The 25,655-nt window shown below is 34.8% G+C and overlaps 1 protein-coding gene across 12 annotated transcripts in view; it reads left to right on the forward strand.

Moving 5' to 3' along the window:
- LOC150093683 (beta-1,3-galactosyltransferase 1-like) overlaps positions 1-25,655 on the forward strand; it is a 204,767-nt gene that overhangs the window by 134,114 nt on the left and 44,998 nt on the right. For 4 of the 12 annotated variants that reach the window (XM_090412787.1, XM_090412786.1, XM_090412785.1 and 1 more), the window contains one exon: positions 21,102-21,358. The exons of 4 other annotated variants lie outside the window; for them this stretch is intronic. The gene's annotated coding sequence lies outside the window, so the exon portion shown is untranslated. Of the gene's footprint in view, positions 1-16,589; positions 16,610-16,680; positions 16,816-21,101; positions 21,359-25,655 lie in introns of those variants that run through there. 4 more of the 12 variants (XM_090412788.1, XM_090412798.1, XM_090412797.1 and 1 more) reach the window with 4 other exon arrangements.

Here is a 25,655-nt window from a genome sequence, read left to right on the forward strand (position 1 = left end):
TAACCTGACACTAAAGTTCATCCCACAGATGATCAATAGGGTAATCAGGGCTCGATGGAGGCCAGTCAAGTATGGTGACGTTTATATGACTGGAGGAATCTTTATGTGGACTTTTTCAATCGAAGGTGTTAGCCGATCTCATACGGGGGTAGCAGGGTTTTTTTCTCCCGGAAACTTGGGTTTTTCATCCCGTCCCGCATACAGACAAATCGCCCCTTCAGAACACACGCAATTGACAGACAAAAAAATACTGGTTGTGGTGGGCGGTAGATGGCGTTGATGGAGATGATTGGTAGTAGAGGTTCGGTGGAGACAGTTGTAATAGGTGTCCTCCCGCGATGAGTTTTCGGATTCCTTGGTGGTGTTACGAATAATAATAATATCTACAAACGCAGTTGCTGCAGCAGCAGCAGCCTTATGAGACGGTGAATTGTCTTGTTGATAGAGACAATGGTCGGTTCGTAGAAACGCCACATTGTAGGAAGTATTGCATTGTGTATGTCCAGATACCTTTCGGAGTTCAATGTTCGTGTCACCACAAACAGAGATCCGAGGCCAAATGAAAAAAAAAAACAGACCATACTATCACCCTTCCACCTCCGAATTTCTTAGTTATGGTAACGTATTCTGGTAGGAAACGTTCACCGGGTATCCGCCAACCACACCAGTCCATCTGTTCGGTAGAGGGTGTAGCGGGATTCGTCGTTCCATAATACAGTTTTCGAAGCTTCTACGTCCAACTGTACACGCTCTTTGCACCATTAAGATGTCGTTGCCTGTTGGTTCTGTAATATGGCGCTTGTATATTGAGTCCTACCATTGAAATTCATGTTGTGAACCTCGGTTCTGAAGGATTTTGTGTAGATTCGTGTTCCAGTCGATGTCCGGATCTCTGTCTCGGCCGACGGTTTTTACGTATTATCCTTCATAGCACTCTATGATAACGTTCGGTGAGTGTGGTGGGACGCTCATCTGCATGTGCGTGGTGGTGGTGCGGGGGTAGTTGACTCCCTGCACTTCCATCTTAGTATAGCATCACTTATTGTTGAGCTGGGACGGCCCAATTTCACCCATTTGTCGAAGAGGTAGGACTGTGACATGGAATCCTATCACAATGCCTCTTCCAAACTGACTCCGTCAGTTCCCTTCTCGCAGCCATTTCACCCGGATGCAGTTGCAAAACTTGGGAGCATCATATTCCTCCAATTCATACCGATTATAAACATTGGGTTCGTTACAGGTACGATGTACCTCTTGTTCATGGGGATCCACTGACTTCTCATATATATATACATATATATATATATATATATGCGTGTGTGTGTGTGTGTGTGTGTGTGTGTGTGTGTGTGCGTGCGCGCGCGTGTAGTATGTATTATGTTTTTTTTTTCAAACGAGCATTAGGTATCCTAAACCAGTCTAAGATATTAACTGACATTTATTGTTGAGCTTCGGAAAACATGCCCTGTGTAAGTGTCAATCTGCTAGCACGACTAGTTACCCGTAGAATTAAAAATGCCACAGTGAAAGAGTTTCATAGTGTGAAAAAAAAATCATTTTATAATGCATCGCAAAACATTTCTCGGTTAGAAAGAATTATATGAGTAATAAACGACTAATAAGAAAGAATTATATATATAAGTAGTAAACGGACTAATTAACTATCTTCTGTTATTAAGGAGCCCAGAAATTCAGGCTCCTTCCTCGATAAACAAACCACTCAAACGCACAAACATTGAACATAGTGAATTACACTGTGAAGGTAGGATTAACTATTATACCATAATGTGAATTAGCTTTATGAAGACCCGAGTTTTTTGATAGCAACGAGCGATTGGAATTAAGGAAAGGTAGAATAGAATAAGGAAGAAAACTGAAGCAATTATATTTCTTGTATATTTTCCATAAGAAGCTGATGGATTTAAATCATCATCATCATCACTCGATGTCTGTGTACGACATTTAGAGAACATCTCTAAGAACATCGGATTCACATATTCTTTTAGAGCTCATTTTAGTAGGTCACTGACTTCTTGGAGTTTTTCCAACTCTTTTCTTATGTCGCAAGTTCACTGACTTCTGCAACACCTTGAAAATGATCTAACTTCTTATGTCATTCTTGATGCATATTTAAATATCTATACTGACCTCTATATGATTTTTATCTTAATTATTCAAAATTTTTTATTTACTTTTAGTTATTTTTTCTCATTCCTTTAGCCCCTCCTAAAATTTGTGCCGTTGGTTTTGCCCGTTCTTGGCGAAATCGAACAGTACTGAAAAAATAATTTCATGATTAATTTGTATTTATTAAAAATAACGATTTAAAAAAAAATGAATGTGCGTGTGGGGGTGGAAGATAGTTTTCTCTTCCTTTTCTATACTAGGTTCATATGAAAGTGCGTTAACATGACATAATAACTATATGGAGACCTTTAATTAGAATTTAGAATACATTTTAAATAATAATATTAAAGCCATTTTTTCCGGTCGAATGTAAGGTGAGATCTGAATGAGGCCTTTCAACGTGGGTTCGAAGGTCTCTTCATACGGAAATCGCAGGTTTTTACTATTCTAAATTCGGGGTTTTCATCGCCACAAAAAAGTGTGCAAAGAGATCAAAAATATATACATTCATTATTCAAATATTCAAAAAAAAAAGGCCCAAGTTAAGAATGCGAGGCTACAAACCAACGCATACTGGGCTTAATTTGCAGCCCAATTTTATATCATTACACTTAAAACAGTCGACTCAAATTTTGCATGTGCAATCTGATTTTGTACTAAATATTAAGCGACACATTTAGGTAGAAGATAACAGTAAATGTACAATCAGTTTCATTTTTGACTTAACGGGTTAGGATCAATGGCCAGTCGCTGACAACACTACTTATGCTATGGTAGAGATTATAATTCTATCAGGATAGCCTCATAGGATTATCTTCTTATACATCTCTAAGTAGATAAATAATGGGTAAGGTATAATAGATAAATAACGCAATTGTTTTTCCTGTCGGTGCGTTGAGAATAATCTTCTATTTTAAACAAAAGAGCAAAAAAATACAAAACATTCATGATAGAAAAGACTACGCGCTGATAGAGAAAAACTGAATCAGATGTTATTATTACCTAGTGTGTGGAATATCACATCGAGAATGTCAACGTTCAGCAGTAGTCACATGACAAAACGGATTATTGCGTGATTCGATATCACCAGTCGCTACCTAATAAGCAGCGATAAATTCCTGTTGCATATTGCAGAGGTAGAACCACAGCGCAAATGCAACAGGAGCCTGATGCAAATACAATATTCAGGTGGATATGTTTTTGTTGTTTTATTAGCAGCACGTCCTTCACCCAGCACGGGAAGTAATAATTAGCATATAAACGTTCGCTCGTGATATATTAGCAGTGATCAGCATAGTGATGAGTTTGTTTATTCCACTACATTTTAATTTCATGATGAGTATCTATTAATGAGACTTTCTTGCAAGAGAAGGATAACTATTAACGCTTATAACGGTTAAATTAAGTGAGCATGCAAGATAATCTTCTCCGTTTTGGAAACCAGCGTTCTTTGTCAAGTATAAATTCGGTTTAATGCACTGCTAAGCTTGCTGACCTTAACAAGCAGATGAATTACAGAATACTGTGAGATGTCTGTCTCATTCACCTGAAACATTCTTTATTTGAATGATTTATGTATATATTAATATACTAGATGGATAGTTCATGCGTTTACGTAGTCTAATATTAATCCTTGTCGCGTGCAAGCTGTCATTTCTGCGAAAGGTTGTCCTACCATCGATTCATAATGCCAACCGATAGACACATAATAAAAGATGAAAGAATGCATTTGCTCAGAAGGCAGGGAGTGACTATTGTTGTAATGGTTGAATAGGCAAGCACATATGACTTCAGTTGCCACAGTATATATTTGTATTTACTGCTTTTTAAAAGTTGCATTCATATTTGAAGTGCTTAAGAGCATTTTACTAAATTAATAGCAGAGCCTTTTGTTTTATAAACACTGAAGGTAATAGAAGAATAACGCAAACTGCATTAACTGGCTGGCTAGGCAAGATCACTTTATTTCTGCAGTTAATAACTTGCTGTAGTTTCTTCACACTCCGCTGTGTACATTATTAATTTTACGCTCGAATCTTTTTACACTAGTAATTTACTTAAATAAATATACTACATTCTAACAGAACAGTTTGGGTTTGCTTAAGAATAATAACTGTCGGTCTTTCTGCTTACATCTATGCACGTAATTAAAACAAAAATGTAATAAATAAAAAGTGTATCACAGCTCCGTCTATCAAAAAGAAAAGTAAAGAAATATAATGTATTATTGAGTCGCTGTGCTCGTTATTATTATGATTTTAACATCCGGTTCTTCTGCTTGCGCCTGCGCAAATAATGAACACAAATAAATAAAGGTATTGTAGTGCCTTCTATCGGAAGGAAAAACAAATGAATTAAATTATTGTATTATCAAGTCAGACGTTTGTTGTGTTTGTTATTATTATTATTATTATTATTATTATTATTATCATTATTTTTTAATAATACAATGCTACCTTCTTTACTTTCAGTAAATATTCTTTTGACTAAGTATTAATAAATGGTTTTAGTTTTAAAACTAAACTTGTTGATCAGCATTATTATTAGTAAATTATGAAAAATATTACTTCTTCACTCAAAGTATTTAAAAAAAAGATGGTGGGAATTCTGCAGTAGAAAGACGCTTATCACTATAAAGACAATTTTTTCAGCTGTTGTTTCAAACAGCATTTCAAAGAAAGGATAACCTGTCATCAGAAAATGTTACCTCACTCTATTATAAGTTTTTATTTTTTATTTTATTTTAATGGTTATCATAAGATGTTTTCATCCTGTCCTTAGGGTATAACAAATTGGATAGAAAGATGGCAAAGCCTTAAGATATTGCGTGTACTTTTCTTTTCAGCTTTTAGACATGTGAGTTGTCAATCTGGAAAAGTAAAAAGAAAAAAAGTTCAGTCCCCACGTGAATACGATGGTGTCATGGCTCTGCGGAGAATGCATTATATGAAACACGAAGCTCTACAGCACTTTCTCCTTTCACTTTTCTTTCGCTAATTGACCTCTCCCGGACACAGGTCACGCACAGGTTGCTTAGGAAGCGGTGCACAACACACACACACACACACACACACACACACACACACACACACACACACACACACACACACACACACACACACACACACACACACACAGAGAGAGAGAGAGAGAGAGAGAGAGAGAGAGAGAGAGAGAGAGAGTTTATACGTGATTGCAAAAGCTGCCTGAGCTGCTCCTGCATATCATTTAAATAAGTTAAAATATATATTTGAACAGGGAGCAGTGGTAGTCAGCTTCCTGTCGTTTCACATTTTCGGTTTAATCACACACAGTGTTGATCATTTGTTGTTGCCTAAGTTTTTAATTTTTCGGTTAAAATTTCGCAGTCACAGACTTTAAACTTTGTGTTTATAATTACTCTCTTTCATTAACAAGCGAGATTTCTTGTTTGTTTGTTTTTTCCGTATAATTCTGAGAGAAGTCATCGTAATAAATTACAACACTCGACTGTGGTAGGAGAGAGAATTTCGGTGGAGAAATAATAAATAATTTGAGGATTGTCCTCTGAAAGTCAGAAGATGATAAAAGTACCATCAGTATCATCAATAACAGATTTTAATAATAGATTCCATGGTTGCATTGCAACCATGGAATCTATCATTAAAGTTTGTAGTGTTTAACTACTATTTATGAAGCTCATAGTGTTTATACTAAAACTGTGTCCTAGGTAAGAAAGGTATATTTTATAATCTTCCATAGAAAAACATTCGGAGTGTGTGCTGTGCAGAAATTGATTTAAATCTTGATTTCAATAAACGAGTGTTGTCCAAAAGTACGCAATCAATAAAATTAGGGATGAATGGTTTATTTTGGACAAGACGATGATTTTGGACATGATGTGGGACAATTATGGTATGCGGCAGTATCTTCTATAGTATTTAAGTTAAGGGATATTACATCCCGTATTGTTTCATAGCCGAATAAGAAACTCAAAGAGTTTCATGCCGAATATATAGTAAATATATAAAGTTCGGCGAGTCCAAGCGTAAGCAAATACCTGGATAGTGTTACAACTGATCCTTTAGGGAGTGCAACACTGAGGCAACTCATGGTGGAGCAAGCTCCGATCACTATTCTTGATATTTCCCCATAATGTGAAACCCAGCTCCTAGGAGCTGTATTACTGTTCTACATTATGAGTGAGAGAAGGTCACTACCCAGACCGGTTTCAACCTTTATTGAGGTCTCATCAGTGAGTAGGTAGACCTAGAAATACCAAGTTTGTAGCAAACAGAACTTACATATACCCTACTATGAGAATTGCTAAGAAGGTGTTCTAATAAATTATTAATTATATGAAGAGCCAAAGGCTTCATTTCGGCGACATAAATCCGTTTATGTCGCCGAATTGAAGCCTTTGGCTCTTCATATAAATCATCTATAGTATTTCAGATTGCCCATGAAAGAATGGGAATGCTACGGAAGATTATAATGTGCAGAATAGAAAGAAGAGAGGAGCTTTCATATTGAGAATTAGGCAAAGAGATTCTCTTAGTAGTTTTTTTTTCTTTTAGGACCTATACATTGACAGATTCAAAACGAAATGCGTGCATCTCTGAAGAAAACTTTTATGCGCATGATTTCCAACAATTTTTGTCACATATTTAAAAAATGTATTTAAAAGTGTATATTTAAAGGTCTCATAATCGGATCTTCTCTATCCATTTCACTTAGTATATTATTCTCGGAAAATATGGACCAGTATTAAAGGTAACAGTATTACCTTTAATACTGCATTTAACAGTATTAAAAGTAAAAATCACACAGGTAAGTCCAATGTGCACAGAAATTTTCCAAGAAAGGGTATAAATTGTTGTGCTTTGTGCAAATTTGTTTGTGTTGGATAGGATTTCTCTGTTTAAATAAAACTCTCATCAATGCATCCATGGAGGAGTGGTTTCTTTTCTTTTATTTTGCCGTACGAAATAGTAACGATTATTGAAGTGATCTGAGAATTCAATGGTCTTCGCATGTCTAATGATAGTTTTTCTGGCCTGTTTTTTTTTAAGAAATGTTGTTCGCTTGTTTGTTGTTTGGATTTACGGCTAAAGTAAATACAGTATTACTATTGAGACCAGTATATTATGTATTGAAATTGCGTATCTTCTTGCGGCCTGTTTATCTATTTTGCCATAGGAAAAACTCGAGTTGAGCTCAGCTCATCAATCTTAGATGGAAATGAAAGATGAAAACTGGTGCGCACTTTTCCCAAACAGACAAATGAACTAGAAACAGGAACCAACGAACACAAACATGAATATAATGGCCTACCACTCCAGCTTTTTTTTATATTTGAACAATTTTATTTTTAATATTTAATCATTTATTTTAATAATCATATTATATTTAATAATCGCTAGGTCTATCAATCTGTTTTTATTTTTATTAAAATCCTTAATCTTGTTCAAACTTTTTACTGCAACCAGACATTACCCAAGTTACAAGGTTATTTGATGTATTAATAGATGCTGATATTTATAGAAATCTCAAGAGTATAATATTTCCTGTTAGTACTAATCAGTAACGAACGAGGCGCCACATAGTGGATCTCATTATGTATAAAAATATTATTATCGATGGTCGTTTTCTTTTATTCGACATTTAATCAAGGATTTCATCTGAAAGTCTCGTTATTGGAATAAAGAAGATATTTTCATATTCTCACTATTTTAGCAAAGTTGTTATCGTACTGCTTACTGGACTTTAAAATTTTCACAGCCGTGGGAGTCATTTGTGGCATCCCATTTGGGAACCATTGATTTGAAACAAATAATAAATAATGAAATAACCCATGAAAGTTAAAATAATAAAACCTAAAATTTATCTTGCACTAAAATAGTATTGGTAAGTGGTTTTTTTTTTTACCACTTACATTACCACTTTTAATTATTCTTTACTATGCCACTAGTACAAAAGTACATTATATTGGCATTAAAATAATGAAAAAAAATAAATCCCCGCATAGTAAAAAATAATATGTTCAAATCAAAAGTCCGTAACTATATTTAAATAACTAAATGAGTGATCGACGCCATCTTTACAGGCAAATATGTATACGAGTGCAGAGAATGATCAACTCGCCGCCAGTAGTATGCTCATGCATCGATGTGAACGTGGTAGGCGTTGTGTAAATTCCATTCATATCGATCATAGAAGCATCAAGTTGCACAAGACGCAATAATTCGATTTTTGGCGAACATGAAACCACCCAATCAAAATATTGATTGGGTGGACAGAAATGGATACTATATTGATCGAAATTGTGCAACATCTCATTACATATGAAGAGAAAGGTGACTCCCTACTGTACTGTCGTAAGTTGCTAATCTTGGCGCCACCATATTATTCCAGAAACAAAGAAACTTACTAAGCAACGGAAACAGTTGTCATCACTGCTACCGCATGGTCAGTGCTAAGAAGGAGATGACAGATGTTTCTTGTCTTGACAACAAGACATTTCGGACAATATATATCGTAGGATAAGGTATCCACCAGCCAAAGTGGTTCCACAAATTAAATGTTATGCAGCTAATTGCAGCTTGCATCATATCTTGGCAGGAATAGCGACTACGTAGATAAATAATTATGTTTTGTTTATTTCTCCCCCAGCTCTTCCAATTTATATGATATTGAGTCGGGTTATTCCGGTTGTTCGAGTAACTAAGGCTGTGAAGTCATATTATGTTTGGTAATTGTGGGCGTTCTTTTCGCTGGTTTGTTACTAAGGTTTTTCAAATAAAGGCGATATACTATACTGTTATCATAGTCATAATTGCTTCGGACGTAAATTCAAATAGTATTGACTGGTTAGTCTCTTTGGAAAAAAGAGGCAAACCAAATGGCAAGTAATTTCAAGTAACCCTTATAAGATTATCAATGCTATTTGGAATTCTACCTCCACATAAGACAGATTAACTCACATTCAGGCTGATAAGTCCTTTTAAAGGGTATGTAAAGGTTCTAAAACAGGAAAAGACAGACCTTTATATACGAGTGAGTCATATACACCACACAACAGGAAAGCTATATTTGGCTTAAGGTAGCGGTTGCAGATCTATGGCAGACGTTTCAATATTTCTTCTCACGATACATAAATAACCTAAATGCATTCTCCCAAATCAATTCATTCCAAAAAGTAAAACACAGTGTGTGTTTACCGTTCTTTATGCGTGACAAGGAGAATAGGGACGAAATCAACTAACTCAATTCGCCATGAAATCTCACAGAAATGAAGAACTATTCAAATTATTTGAAATGATCATTTCTCAAAAAAAGTAGACAGAACTTCTGAATGTGATTGAATATGGAGGTTCATCCACCTTGCTCTACTTAGTATAGTAACCAAAAGTTACATGTTCAATGCCTCTTTATTTCTGCTTCTTGGATATTTCACAAAATTGACGTTTCAATACATTGGTCCTGTTCATTAGAAACGTATGCAATCTTTCGTGTTGAGATTTATTCCATCCTTATATATTTTTTCTATCAGTTAGAAAACTTAGAGGCGTCATTTTGAATAAGAAAGCTAAAAACATTATGTTGGTGTTACTTAACTCTATAGAAGAAGGAAGGTCAACGTTATCGTATTTCATACAAGTGTTGCAATCTTTATAATAGTTAAGAAGGTTCCGCCCTTTTTGTCATGAGATGTTTTCATGAAATTCTACTTACGTATTCATTTGAAGATTGGAATTTTTTCCTTTTATTACTCCTGTTTAACAAAACACAAATACGAAGAAATTGATAGTGCAATTAAAATTTAATTACCAAAGTTAAAGCTTCAAATTATATTCTTTTAAACACAATATTCCCCCTTAAAACTTGAATGAATAATATTGTTCCTTTTTTGTTTTACATTATTGTATACAATACGTATTTTAAGTTTTTTTATGTTCCGAGATATTATATATGCATGCAGTTTTCATGACGACAACACCCCTTCTTTATTAATTATTTTTAACGCTTGTTTTTCCTCATTTATAAGTTTCTGAGATAAATTGGGTGTTTAGTAGTTCTGATTATGTTTATCGAGATTTTAAAGGACTCCCAGGTTATTTCGAGGTATGGAAAGATATTAATTCCTCACAACTGTGCTCCCAGGCAGATATAAGTAGACCAGCGTTAATATTTCAATTAACAGTCTTCCTTCCATTAAAAATCAGATATCTATTGAAAAAACTCTTTAAAGGAGTTGGTTAATGTAAAATTTATCCTAATTGAAATAAAATCTGGTTATGGGAGAAATCTGAACAATGAAGATTTTATTTAAAGTTTATATTAATTTAAATATTTATATAATGAGAAGAAAGAACTTTTGATACTAATCTAATCATCTTGGACTTTTGTGGGATACATTTATCATTATTGGATTACATGCTTAGTTATATACTGTTTACTTAAGTAGAATTGTAAGCAGCGTTTTTTCAAGGAGTTTATTAGCAATTTTCATCTACCAAAGATCGATAACTTATTGACTTATTCACTATTCTTCTTCTAATCTTCTCTTAGTTCTTAAGTAGCTTTCGTTATGAACCGAGAATGTTACAATGCAATAAAAAGGTTTATACGATAGCATACTATTGGGTGTTTCATCGTACTGAACACAAGAAAATAAGAACGGTTTACAAACAAGTTCAACACAATCCAGGTCGTTGATTTAGATATTTTCTGCTTACTTTTAGTTCTTAATTGTGCATAATAGTTCATAATAATTTCATCATAATAGTATGGTTACTCTGAGAATATATTAAATAATAAACTACCAATTTTTTCTTTGGAATTTACTTCCACAATCATCTGACATAAGATTGAATTATTATCGCCTGCTTAATACCATATTGGGTATCTTTCTACATGGATCTTCACCCGCCATGGTGTTCATTCCACTAGATATCTAATGAATCAATGGGAAATTTGTTATCTTAATATCTACACGGCATCCTACAGTTCGTCATTGGAAGAGGATGCAATGTATATAATCTCACAACACATTCCAGAATATCCCACAGGTGTTCAGTTGAGTGGAGATTTGATCATGTGTAATGTCCACCGTGAGTATTTGGTCAACCCACTCTATACATCGTAAGTCTGATGACAGTTTTATCGTTTGGAAGGCTTCATGTCTCTCTAGGAACAGGTGCAGCATACATTGGTGAGCACCCAACAGATTAGGAAACAATACGAGTCGATGGACATGATGCAAACAGCACAAGTCAATGGATAGGAGGGGTCCATCGACTCGAATTGTTTGTGTTTTATGCTTGGTGCAACAAAAACTGCAACCATTCGAACCAACTGAACTTTCGCACGTTTTTATTTCACAGTACAACAGCTGTCAACGATAACGATCAGTGAGAAGGGTATGGCAATTCATCATTCAAGATATTGTTCCCGTACATATCATTCCATATTGCAACGTTACCTGCAGATTATCCCGTACTAGACAATGCACCCTTTAATCACCACTGCATGCTCGTTTACGATCATGATTTCAATGGAGGGAGGGAGGTCTTTTTTGCATGGCGCCATTCTCTTTATAATTTATCCACTAGGCGTGCTGTCTACGAAGTAGAAGAATGTGAATCTCAAACCCGGAATCATGCCCAATTTCGAAATCCATAATATCGTTACCTTTTCCCACAATTGAAACTTTAGCATTCTGGTTTGTACAGCATATATCCAACTGTATTATGCCAGCATATACAGTATCATAGATACCTTTATAAGGCCACAGACTGGATTGTGTTCCACTGTGGATAAGGATAATCTTAATTCACTGTAATTTATTCTTGTAATAATTTAAAGTTATCGCAATGTTTATGTTATCAGCTGATGTTTGTTTAATTTTTATTTTTCACTTTTAAACTCTGAACGAAATCCGCCCTATTTTCCTAATTAGTGTTACTGGATGCATTTATCGCTGTCAGAGAAAATTGCTTCGGATACTATTACTGTCAGATAATTCTGTTTCTATAAGTGATCATGGCAGAATTTCCCTTCCAGTGGATATTATTTTCCATCTCGCAAGTCGTTATCCGAATCTCGTCGTAATTGTAATGCACTCTTAAAGGATAAAGAGGGATCGAAACACGCAACCTGTTCTTTCTTGGGTAAATTGATGCAGCTATTGGCTTTTGCGTTCTACCAGCTGTTCATCCTTAATTTGCTTCTGAAGAAAAGTCATCGACACTGGCTTAGCCGAACATTCGCTTAGCCGCAATTTTCCAAAATAATAAAAAGAAATTCTTATTACGGAAGATAATCAATACACCGAAACGCCCTCTATCGTTATTAAATGAGAAATCACTGAGTACTTGAAAGAAACTTTGCTGATCTTGGGATCGTTCTACATGACTAAATCCTTCATAATTATAAATTAAATTTAAACGCGCACTTGGTTGAATAAGAAAATCTATCAACGGTGCCACAATATAATAAATCCGTTTGCTAAAAGTTTTTTAAGAAACCAAATTAAAGATCATCACTGCTATGAATATTCTTAATTAAAAATCTAAAGGCAGAGCATTACATAAATATTCATTGCCAAAGGAAAAAATATTTTCCCGTCAGATGTCGCTTCATCGCTAGTGTAAATTAGATCTTGACTAACGTCAGTGTGTTTGTTTTGAACTTGGAGTAGACGTAAAGAAATGTTGATGCTCGTGCAGAAAATAGTTTACTAAAAGACATATGACTATCTGTTTTCAATGGTTAGAGCTAATTAGGTTACTTTGCTAATTAATCACTATCTCCTTCTTCTTCTAGACAAGCGGTGTTTTGTTTAAAATTGCTTACTCGCTATGCCTGCAATACATCACATATTCTGTTTCTTTGTTGTGTGTGTTTTATATTTTTTCCGTTTTCTTTAGTCACTTAATTTGCAGATCTTTTCTTTACTAGAGAATTCTCTTGTAATAAATTAAGGCCACTATGCAATTCTCTTTTGAACAGGAAATCCTTTGTGTTCATTTCAATGGCCTCGACTGATCATGGCAGGATGTAAACACCACCTGAGAACGATTCGTTTCTGTACTTTAACTGGGCTAGGGAAAGTGGAATGCGAAACAAACTGCTAGCAGTTAAACAGTGTGTAGGCCATTTTCCTCGGATATCTCATCACTACTACACTTCAGCAAACAACAATATGCTTATTATTGCTAGTCGAACTGATCTATACTTCAAATCAGAAAGCATAGTCTCGCTGTAATCGCCTGTCATTGAAATTTAAGCTGGATAAATATTAACTCATCTGTTAAAAGAGGAGAACGTTTCGCCTTTAATATGTTATGCTGATCTCCCCTAACAATGGAGACCTATCATCGCTATAATCCTTCTACGAGTGTATTAAACTGTTTCAATAATATGAAATGAATAAAGGGTTCTCTTATTCGAATAATAGCAATATTTAGGACAAATGATTCGAAAAGAGTAACAGAAATAAAGTGAACATTTCTAAATTAGTATACGTTTTACAAAACGCATATTTACAGTCCTTAGATGGGGTTTTAGATAAATTTAATATCCCTACAAGGGTAGGAATCTTTTATGTCTTTAGATATATATGAACACGGGGCTGGCATGTCATAAGTGGAATTCCAACCCAGGTCTTTCCGACTGAATAGCTTCGTCGAAAATGACTGAGTTATGGAAACTCTAACAATATGTTTAGTTACACTAAAATAGAACGTTATTTGATCGACTCTGATGTTGGCATAAAGTTCAAGAGTTAAGCAATGTATAAATGGAGTACACTTTCATCGAAGAAATTACGAAATCCTTTTATCAATGATATAATATCAATTAATGTACAGATCCATATACAGATAATCCATGATGTAATTTCAGGTCCTTATGGCTCCCGAGTAGCTAATATCATCGTTTTAGAAACATGATTTTTAGAATACTGTCTTATGACTTAGTCTTAGTCTTATGACTCAATATGTTTTTCTGTATCAACTGAGTGTTCTCCTAGCCAGTTCTTTGGTGGTGTTTGAAAAACTCAACCACCGCCCTATGAAACTGAACTAAAAAGAAATAATAAAATATTATAATTAAACGATGATTATCGTGGGACTGGTTGACCGAGTGGTTATCGTATCCGTCCCCCCCCCCAACCAAAAAGCTGCAGGATCGAATACCGTTGATGTTAGTTCGTGATTATCTTTAGGTGCTAGAAAAATTGCATCTCCCGTTGTGATACCACCATCCTGATTATTACAGGCCCGAAAAAGTTCAATGTTTGGTCTTTAGAGCAGGATAAAAAAAATTAATAAAAATACCAAAAATGTTTGGAGTTTAATTTCTACGTTCCTTCAGAATATTTTTTATTTATATTGTTTTATATATGCTTTGAGAACTTCATGAATCACGTTCACGATTAAAATTACTACTAAGTGGCTTATGATTGCAATTACTACACACCTGGACCAGAAGTTCAAGGAAATAAACTAATTCATGGCTTATGTGACGCGTCTGACAGAGCAATGACTCAGAATAATAGAATTCAATCTCTGACAATTTTTCATTAATAATAATTATAGCATACTTTAATTATTAATTAATTAATATTATTAATTGGTTTTATTAATGTTAATTTTATATTATTAATATTACTATTATTAATTATTTAATTGCCTGCGAATCCGAGACACGACTTCCATACTGTGATTTTCTGAATCTTTGGTTTGAAATATTGCATTTGGCACAAAGAAAGGCAAAGCAAATGCAGAGATGAATTGTATTATTTCAAGCATTAATGCGAAAATAGCTTTGTAAGTTTCAGTGTCATTCTGCTTCCACTGATGAATCTATGAGTCAAGAATTCACCGAGGTTCCAAAGTTCATGATATCCTGTAATGGAAGGAATACATGAATCATATCTCTTAATATGGGTTCCATCGAATCTCTGGTATGAAATCGATATTAGTTTATCCCCAATATCATGTATTAAATAAGACTCTGTATATATTTCAATACTTTTGATTGAGTCAGAAAAATCCATCATGGCTAATACCAGAGTGCACAATTTCTATCTATTACTTGTCCCTAATTTGGTACCTGTCACTCAAGAATATTCAATAAAATGCAGGGAAAATCTAATCTATAACAGCAGGAAGGACCGCTGCATTTAATCTCTCCCGCGAGTGAATCATTTTAACAATACGAGATCAATTGAACTTTCCTAGTGGGTGGTGAACTTAAAATATGCTGGGATTATTGAATGAATTCAAATAAATCCAATGGATAAAAATAACCCAGTCTCTTCCATTCATGTAATTTTCTCCAAATGTTTGTAAAGATCATTGCATGAATTATTAATCGGATGGGTAGCCTCTACTGATGATTTAGAAACCTGATTGATTGCTTTTCCATCGAACGTAATTGACAAACTCCTTGTCTCATTCACGTCTATTACCAGAAGGTTCTTGTTACACACGAAATACTCCAATGGGTTTACGACTCCATCTATTCTGATGTTCCATCTAATGATCTCTGAGGCAGACTTGCCGTCGATGCAATCCGGTGGTTCATTATCCACTGTTTCTTCCTTTTATTACTGTTGTGGTCCCAAAGGTAATATAACATCTGTGTTTCTCACTCAGGTAAACTATTCATAGAACATGTGATCACACACTTCGTAGCTTGGATGCCTTCAAGTTTCTGTAAGAAGTTCCTACGACGTGTGTGTGTGTGTGTGTGTGTGTGTGTGTGTGTGTGTGTGTGTGTGTGTGTGTGTGTGTGTGTGTGTGTGTGTGTGTGTGTGTGTGTGTGTGTGTGTGTGTGTGCGTGCATGCGTGCGTGCGTGCGAGAGAGAGAGAGAGAGAGCACTTCAGTAGACTAATAAAAGTTGGGCTATTCGGACCACTTTAGTTAAGTAGTTTTCACTTTGGAAATTCTTCAGTATTCAGGTTTATAACACATAACTCAACTTATCGCAGTCCTTCTTGTTCAGTAATGCTATTACGTCACGTCTAGTTATTCTTCCAGTTCTTTAGGGAACGAAGTAAATTCTCGAGTGTGTTTAGCCAAATAAAATTTTGTTAGCTGAAGTTCAGAACATGTCCAAATCCGAATCCACAAACAACATATCTGGAATAACTCTAAACTAACTTGTGCTGCCACCTTGTGTAAAAATGCTTTCCTATATTTTATTTATTTATTTATTTTTTATTTTTTTCCAAATGGATCTTATTTGTTTCCAAAATATGGCTGAACATCAAAGACGGGAGTTCTATTTATGCGGTAGATGAAAGACATTCGTAACATCTGACAGGCAGTCTTAAGTATGTATCTCTAAGTACCACTTATGGTTCTAGAGGGTCATCATTCAGGTGCGATAAGGTAGGATGTTGGTGATCATGCTCAGCTGGCTTTGTTCGGGTGATTTCGTTCGAAGGATGAGGTCATTACTCACGTGAAATGATATGACATTATAGTTTTGGTAAATATTTTACTACAAGTTCTCTTAACTTTTGGCCATCCCGCATAGAATGTAATGTTTGTCATTTGATCATCGCAGAAAATATGTTTGTTGGATAGGGGAAAAGTTGGTTGTAACCATGGGTGTTATATTATCATACATTTCTGAACTGGGACTGTAACTATACGATTTTCAACCGACATACACAAAACTAAAGAATTAAGAAGGTAAGCACCTAATTGTAATAACTAAATACAAAAGCATTACTTTTTAAAATGTAATCGCTTTCTCTTTATGCGAAATGTTTGCTGTTCACTGTCAACACATTTGCAGCAAGTTCGATGTGTATTGATCGGCTGTTTCCGTGGCGTTCACCCGTCTCTTTCGTTGCTAGCATTACTGTTTCTTAGAGCAACAACTGCCCTAAGAAAGTGCACACACATTTTATTTGAATATCTAAGACCGCACGTTAGTTAAGCATCCATTGGGCGTATTACTGCAAAGCCGAAGGTTTGCATGACATTATTGTAGTCTAAGGCATTAGCAGTGATTTGAATGACTTAGCAGTGAGTGTGCGTGTATGTGTGTGTGTGTGTGTGTGTGTGTGTGTGTGTGTGTGTTTGCTCTATCCAAAATTTCTTGAGCCTGCTTAATAATATTTGCATTACTTCTCTCTCTCGCAATTTTTAGCGATACGATACTAAAGATTTATATAATCAAATCATGAATTGCTAATAATATTCCTATTTGTTTTATTGCTTTCATAGAAGGTTTCCTGCAATACTACGTTTGTCCTGTATAAATTCAGCCACTTTCTTTTGATTAATCTGATTGTTTATTTTGTTTTTCTATAGAATGCTTGGATGGCTTCCTATTAATCTTTAATAACTTGCATGTTTAATTTACGTTTTGAAGTTATATTTACTTACCTTGTTATTCTCTATGAAATGTATAAATGTCACATTTATTACATATATTTATAATGTAATTTGTATTTGCATTTTATTTTATACTTATGTCATTCTTGAGACAGTCGCATTAATAACAATGTAATATACTACAGATTTAGTAAAGAAACTTCGAATTTGTTCACACATTGTGCAATACGATGTAGATAATGATGATGAACAGCCGTTTTTCTACGCACTTCAGGGTGAAGGCCTCTCCCACTGAGGGAGGTTTTGGGTTTACTACTCTCATGGTGACCCAATCCATATTGGGAGAGTGTATCTACACTTGATTGAATGAATGTATTGCGAACCGCAGCCTCTTGGCTGGAGAGCGACCAACCAGGCCGGCAATGTAGATATTAATTGCTGTAATTTTTGTAGTGCTAGTTGTGCCACCTAGAGGTGCTACTGTCGCTTGCTAGTACAAACTCCTGGATAATGGATTTTAAAATACCAATACAAAAAGAAATAATTTTGATAATTCCAGATAATTGATGTTTCGACCTTATCGGTAAAGATTTATTTGGTTGTTTCGCTAAAAGTCATGAGGACACCATGTTTTGTTCTTTTAACTGCATGATTTTATCAAACCGGTTTAGATGTTTTGAGAGACGGGGAATCTAGGTTTAACAGTTTTAAGGAAAATAAATAATTTCACCTCTGCTTGGGACCCGTTAACTTATTCCACTAAAAATCTCTTATAATTGTTTCTTTGGCCTCTAGATGGGATTCTAACCACGATTTTTCCAACCAAAGAACAGCCACTGTTCTACTGAGTCGGATATATTACCCACAGTACAATTATATGTTAATATATTGTCGTATACTCGTTTCGTACTAGTTCATGCATTCTCAATGCGATTTATATGATATTATTCATCAACTGACACTTTGAGCAAAAAAACAACCACCATTGTGACGAGTGAATTAAATTATTTTTAATTTAACATTGATTTTTATCATTGTTTTTTCCTAGTGATATTTTGAATCAAATTATTATTCTATCTGTTACATTCTCGGATGCATAGACGATTGGCTGTATCTATATTGAACTCCATGGATCACTTATGTTAGTTATATGTATTCAATCATACGGGAAGTCATATTTTGTTCGAGGAATATTCGGAATGCTTCTGAGGCCGCACAAACTCACGAAGTCAAATATTTCCTTACTTTGACAAGAAATTCTTGGCAGAAAAAAAGTCGACACCATTTCTTACGGCTGTAGCCGATAAGGGAGGAGAAAATGCCATTGCTGAAGGGTCTTCCCCTTTACATTGGTACAACACGTGAGTGGTGTAGTTGTACGCTTTCAGGCAGATGGGAAAGAGGATCATATATCGCAATGCTTCGAGCATCCTCCAGACTTGCTCTCTTTTTTTGTTTGCATTTGTGTGGTACAAACTTCGAGACGATGTCACTTTGACGAATGGTTCCATTGATTTCCAACATTTCACCTAGCGATTGGTGGTCTCCTTCGAGACTGCACTGTAGTCATTTGTATCACTTCCCATATTATCTGCCATTTGTTACCTGATTTCACTTGCGTGAAAGTACCAGCCAGCGGTGTTCGATTGACTCCTTACGCTTCTCTGAGATTCTAGATACATTCCTGCAGTGTAAATCTCCACCCTCGTTTATTGCCTTTCGTGTGGTTACTTGGCATGCATGGCAGTCCGAAGGTTAGAGAAGATAAAATCTCTCTTCACCCTCGTTGGAGATTTAAATCCCCGCCAGTTAAACTGTGAAATATTGAGATGTGCCTTCTTGGAGGAGAGCGTCTATTCCGTTTGATAGATCGTCAGAATTTTAAGATAATCAAGCGAAATACGGTCGTTGGCAAGAATTTGAAAAAAGCATTATATATCAGATGTCATCCATTATAATACAATGTCTTTACACAAACAATAATCGTAGAATAGATAGCAGTATATTTGATTACATTTTATTAAGTAAAATAGATTCTCTCTCTCTCTCTCTCTCTCTCTCTCTCTCTCTCTCTCTCTCTCTCTCTCTGACACACTCTCTCTCTGTGTAAAAATTTCTTTTTTAGCATCTTAGCCGTTCTTCACAAACAATATTAGCGAATATACGGTTGGTGAAGAGTATATTCACTTTCTAGATCAGGATTTTCGAATTATGTAAAAATAAATTAAAAAATATGTAAAAACTAAAGTTTAAAAAATAAATTAGAATCCATCAGCTTACGTACAGTACTAATGTAAAATAGGTTTACAACTTTTCGCTGGACGTCACAGCTTGAAGGTGACTCGTGCCAACATCATCGTATCCCAATAAAAATGTTTTATGCCAGAAAGTTAATAATTAAAAACAGTTTATCAACTACGTTACTTCCTTTTAAACGTTTAAAGGACTCTGAATGTGATAAAAGAAATGAAGAAAGGATAATAGAGAACGAAAAATCATTAATTTTATGCGAATTTTATATATATTTGCTTGTTTGTATCTTACCCATATTTCGCACTCACCCACTCAATGATTCTAATAGGGCGATAATAATTTTTAAACTAAGTCCCTGTAGTATAAAAATGTACGGTTGAATTTTAAAGGTGCTTCTTGTTGACAACTTCACCAGTGGATGTGCAACCCACTGACGTCTTTTATTCCCAGGCTAACCCGTTGGGAATAAAAGACGTTAGTGCCTTTCTTTTTTATTTATTTATAGTCGAGAACTTAATTTTTGGAAATGTCATGACCGAAATACGTTTAAGAGATGTATATCTGGATTCACGATTCTCACTTTTTAACATTCAATCATCATCATCATCATCATCATCATGCGTATCAAGGATTTAGGCCTAGCATGGCCTGTTCCGGCCTTAGAGGTCATCGTTGAATCATTTAAGAGGACGTCCTGGTTTTCGTTTTCCTAATTGCTTGTACTTTAAGGCTTGTTTTGGTAATCTTTCTGTTTTCATTCTTTGAACGTGTTCCATCCATTTATGTTTATATTTTTTAAGTTTTTCTATTACTGGTTCTTGGTTTAATTCTTTCATAATTTCTTCGTTTCTTTTGTGATCAAATAGGGTATACTTTGCAGTTTTTCTCATGAACTTCATTTCTGCTGTTGTTAATCTTTGTTTGTCTTTTTTTTTATTGTCCAGATTTCGCTTTAACATTCAATACTTTAGCGAATGTTCTATGAATTCAATCTTGCCTTACCATTTCATAGCATTAAGCATTTCGGGAGTAAACGGTTAAGCCGAGTTACCTCGGTTCAACTAATTAATGAAAAACCTGTGAGAGAGTACTTCTCCGAGATATATTTTTTTACAAGTCTAGCGAAATGCTTCATAACATCAGCTGTGCGCTTTCTGAACGTGATTTTGAAGAGGAAATTGCACTCGATAGAATTAATTAATCTTAGTAATTTGATAACTTTTTTTGTGTTCTCATCTCAACAGTTTATTTCATTAATATAACAAGGTAGTTCTTTTGTAATTATGAAATTACAAAAAAATAATAAAATAATAATAAAATAGATTTAGTAGTAATGTTATCTAAATTAAAGAAAAATTTTCCTACTAATCCTTTTTACGTAGAATAGAGACTTTATTTCAACTTCGTCGTCGCTGATACGGTGAATATGTAACCGTCAAAACCAAACATGTGGTGGCGTCTTATTGGTTCTCTCAGGCAGGAAGGAAATGAACAGACAAAAACAGGAGGCACATCTTCTACATTTCCGGTTTCACACTTCAAACGCTAAGGAAAAGTGCTTCAATCACGTAGTTTATGTTGAAATGAAAATTTATTTCTGATGAAGAAAAAAGACAGTTTTCTACTTTGAATTTCTTGAGTAAGTGATAGAATATTATAAATAATGTTAAAAATTTTTTGAATTTTGAAACATGATATACAAAAAAAAAAAGAATTTTTTGGAATTACCATTTATCATGAAGATCGTGATTCTTTGAACTACGAAGTATTAGAAAAGAGTATGGCTTTGGGACGTATGTCAAAAGCGTCTAAACGCGATCGCGTGTGTGTGTGTGTGTGTGTGTGTGTGTGTGTGTGTGTGTGTGTGTGTGTGTGTGTGTGTGTGTGTGTGTGTGTGTGTGTGTGTGTGTGTGTGTGTGTGTGTGTGTGTGTGTGTGTGTGTGAAGGACAGGTGGTAATCTTTTGCAAACATGCTTATCCGTGATTTTGTTTCTGACGTAAAAATTCAGAACCTTAAAGATTTCTGTTAAATCCTAATTAAAAAATATCTTGAGTTCCATCTGACATTCAGTATATTTCTCAGGAAAGCTTATAATGGTTTCAGGGAAACCCTAAAAAAAGATTTGAATGACATAATCATTTCGCTTTAGCTAAAACAAGATCAATCAAGACTTTATTAATTGCTTGTGATCATATACAGGTACCCGCAACCTTTTTTTTTTGTCCCCGGTTATTTACAGTACTGAATGTATAGCTTTTCAGTTCAAATAGTTTGTGAAGGTCGTTGTACTACCATCTACTAATTATCGATATAATCCGGGATAAACATTGTTAACTAGGTAATCGAAATTGATAATGCATTTGTCTACAGTCAGAAGTACAATATTCGAACTCTAAATAATGGCATTCAAATGAAACTGATAAAAATAGCTTTTCATGGCAACTTACTCAAAGACAGGTTAGAAAAGTATTTTGTATTGGTATCATGAGTTGGCCAAAAGTTAGATAAATGGGACTCAAGAAACTGAAATGGTCTATTATTTAAGGCACTCCAGACGTACAAAACTTATTCCATTATCTCGATATATTCGTAGATCACTCTCCTAATGATGTTCCAAAGAAAATGGTCGAACGTAGGATGGAAAAATCAACATCAGAAGGTAATAGGATATGAGACTGATAACGCAAGTGGAAGATTTTGTTTTTTAATTTTGTCATTTTTTGTTAGGTTCTCTCTTTTTTTTTTTTTTTTTTTGCTGATTTAGAAATTAGCAGTAGGGGAGTTGCCCTCTCCTTGGCAAAGAACAACAACGCTGTATCGCTGGCTTCCTGTACGGTTTTCGAACCTAGTTGAAATAAATAATGTCCAAAATGACATTCATTTTCCAACTGCACCATACAAATAGTGGATAAAGAATTAGCGGATAAAAATAGTGGATTAAAAATAGAGTTTATAAAAGCATTGTGAAAAACTGTTGTTTTTCACAATATTTCTAGAAATTGAAATTGAAGTTTTAGAAATTTTAGAAATTGTCGCGCTAATTTATGCACTGCTGTGATTAAAATACTCTATCTGAATGCAAGAGTTCAAAAGCTAAATGAACTGATTCGTATCATACGAAATTAAAAGATTAATATTAAAACTTGTTGCAAGGCCATTGTGAAAGGAGTACTTGAGGGACTTATCCGAAATATATAGATTAATAAATAAATGAATCGTATTTACCTTGTCTATTAGCTTTTATGCAATTCATTGCCTGTTGTGAGCAGCTTATTTTTCAAGTTTTATTTTCCTTCCTTCCAGCTGCCAACTGATGCGCTACGGAAATTTGCCTCACCTATTGTGCGTGCGTGTGTGTGTGTGTGTGTGTGTGTATTCCTCACCTACTGTTTGCAGAATTATTTTTTTAGCTTCCACGCAGATTACATAGGAAGATCTGCCTAACTCGATAATGAATACAAAGTTCCGAAAATTTTCTTAAAACGCTTTCATGTTGCAGGAGCGAGAAAACCTGTTCAGTAATTTAGCCAAACACGCATGTTGAAGCACAACTCTATCCTAGTGCATCCATTACAGATAATATCACATATATTACATTACGTGCGTGTGTGATATCGAATTGTACTAACAATGCTCGAAATAGCTGATTTATTTTAGCTTATTAATTTGCAGGTATTCTAAGTGGCAATGAATTGAGTTTTAAGAATAAAAACGTGTATTATCATTATATATATTTATTTGGTACTAATATCTTGTATTATTACGTTTAATTAGTTTAAGAATAAAAACTATTAGTTACAAATTTATAATATTTATATGCATATTTTTTTATATTTATCGAATGATATAAATTTTTCGAGAGATATATTCCGGTATTGAGACCATATGTTTATTAAATACGAACAGGATACGTGAAAACCCAAGTTTCGTAAGACTTACATCATCAAGGGCATTGGTGTATTCCGTCTCTTTAAATTTTGGGACATTACAATTAAATCTTTTAATTGTAATGTTCAAATATTTAAAGAGACGCAGTAAACACGATAAGCACTGCGAACACTCTACTACTGGCGCAAACTGCATATAAACAACAGTGGAACTGCGCAATGGACAGTGCCGCATTACGCTAATAGCTCGCATTTCACTGCGACGTGCATATGCTTGCGCGCGTAGCAATATGACACTGTGGTAAAGAGAGTGCTGCTAGCGTCCTTCGCCCTCCTAAGTGCTACAAGATGAATTTTTATTATTTTTATACAAAATAAGAGAATTGTATAGGACTGCTGATGATAAAATTCAATATTACAAGCAAATATAAATAAATTAATAAATATATTTATATAGCGAGAAAAATTGGGGGTGCTGCAGTTCCGCAGTGCCTATGCAAGAGTCGCCCCTGTTCTCGAGTCCTGTAAAGCAGAAAACAATCTTCTAATGATAGGCTTCGATTTCGCTTTAAAGCCGCATCACATTCCAAAAGTAGATATCATTGCACAAATTGAAAAAGTAATCCACAATTTGCCTAGCGATACAGCAGATCTCATCGGCATACAAAGTTCTGCATTCTATTAACATACAGAATACCACGTATGAACTTATTTTGTCACATTCCAGGACAAGTTTTAGGAACAAAAGGAAGAACTAGCAATGGCTTCCCTCTCTCCCTAGCTTTAGCCAACCTCTTCATGGAAACCTTTGAAACTAATGCTCTAAAAAACTATCAGAAACCTAACAGATGGCTACGTTATGTAGATGACATTTTTTGCTATTTGGCCAGGAACGACAGATAAATTATTTGTTTTTAAAGAATATCTTAACAGAATACACCCAAATATAAAATTCACTTTGCAAATAGAAGAACATAAAAAATTACCTTTCCTGGATATTATCAGAAAAAAAATGAAGATTAATGTGACTTCACATCACCACCCCTCACAAAAAATAGGTATAATAAAAACCTTGAAAGACAGAGCATATGAAATATCCAGCACGGAAAAAAAGCTAAATAAGGAATTACACTACTTAACACAGAACCTCACACTTAATGGATTTGAGCCAAAAACAATCAAGAAAATCCTGAACACAGCTCCAACAACCAAAGTAGAAAAACAAGAATTCAAGAACGCAATCTCACTACCATACATCAAAAATGTCACAGAGATATTAGTGACATTGCTACGCAAGTACAACTTAAAAGTAGCTTTTCTCCCTTTACTAAAATAGCAAGATTCCTACATCCACCGAAACCTTCGCACCATCCATCCCATAAAGGGGCCAGGGGTCTATCAAATCTATTGTTCTTGTGGCATTTGTTACGTAGGCCAAACGGAAAGGTCAGGAGAATTCCGTATGGTAGAACATAAAAAAGTCGTAGAAAAAAGAAGAGAACACAAATCAGGCCTAGCTTTCCACGCAACTTCCACTGGCCATAAAGTACTTTGGGAAAACACGATCATGTCATATATTGATAAAAACTCTTTCGCAAGGAAATTCAAGGAAGAGGCAAAAATGCTTAGAATTCCTACACAGTGCAACAAAAACCAAGGTTTGATATTACACCAAGCGTGGTCGGCATTCATAAAAAAATTAACTTCCTTAGATCTTGGACATAACACATATGAAGCACAGAACGTAACAACAAATAACAATGTTCCAACAAACATTCAGTAACGAATGTTTCAATTTTTTCAATGTTACAGTTGGAAACATCTAATGGACTATGAATTTATTCTTTGTTAGTTGTGTTTCTTGCTTTAAGCTTCAGTTTTTTGGGTCTACTGTACTTCAATGCAGGAAGTTGCAATAAAACCAAGCATTCTATTATTATTTTAAAGATTCAAGAAACTAATGACAGCCTACTTGCTACGTTTTCCATACCGTAATATTGGTTCTTATCGCGACTAGATGAAATTAAAAGTATTTTCAGCAGTTCCCG

Source organism: Typopeltis vanoorti, chromosome 23 (assembly GCF_054136105.1).
Source record: "Typopeltis vanoorti isolate ZY-2024b chromosome 23, IOZ_Tvanoo_1.0, whole genome shotgun sequence".
NCBI lineage: Eukaryota > Metazoa > Arthropoda > Arachnida > Uropygi > Thelyphonidae > Typopeltis > Typopeltis vanoorti.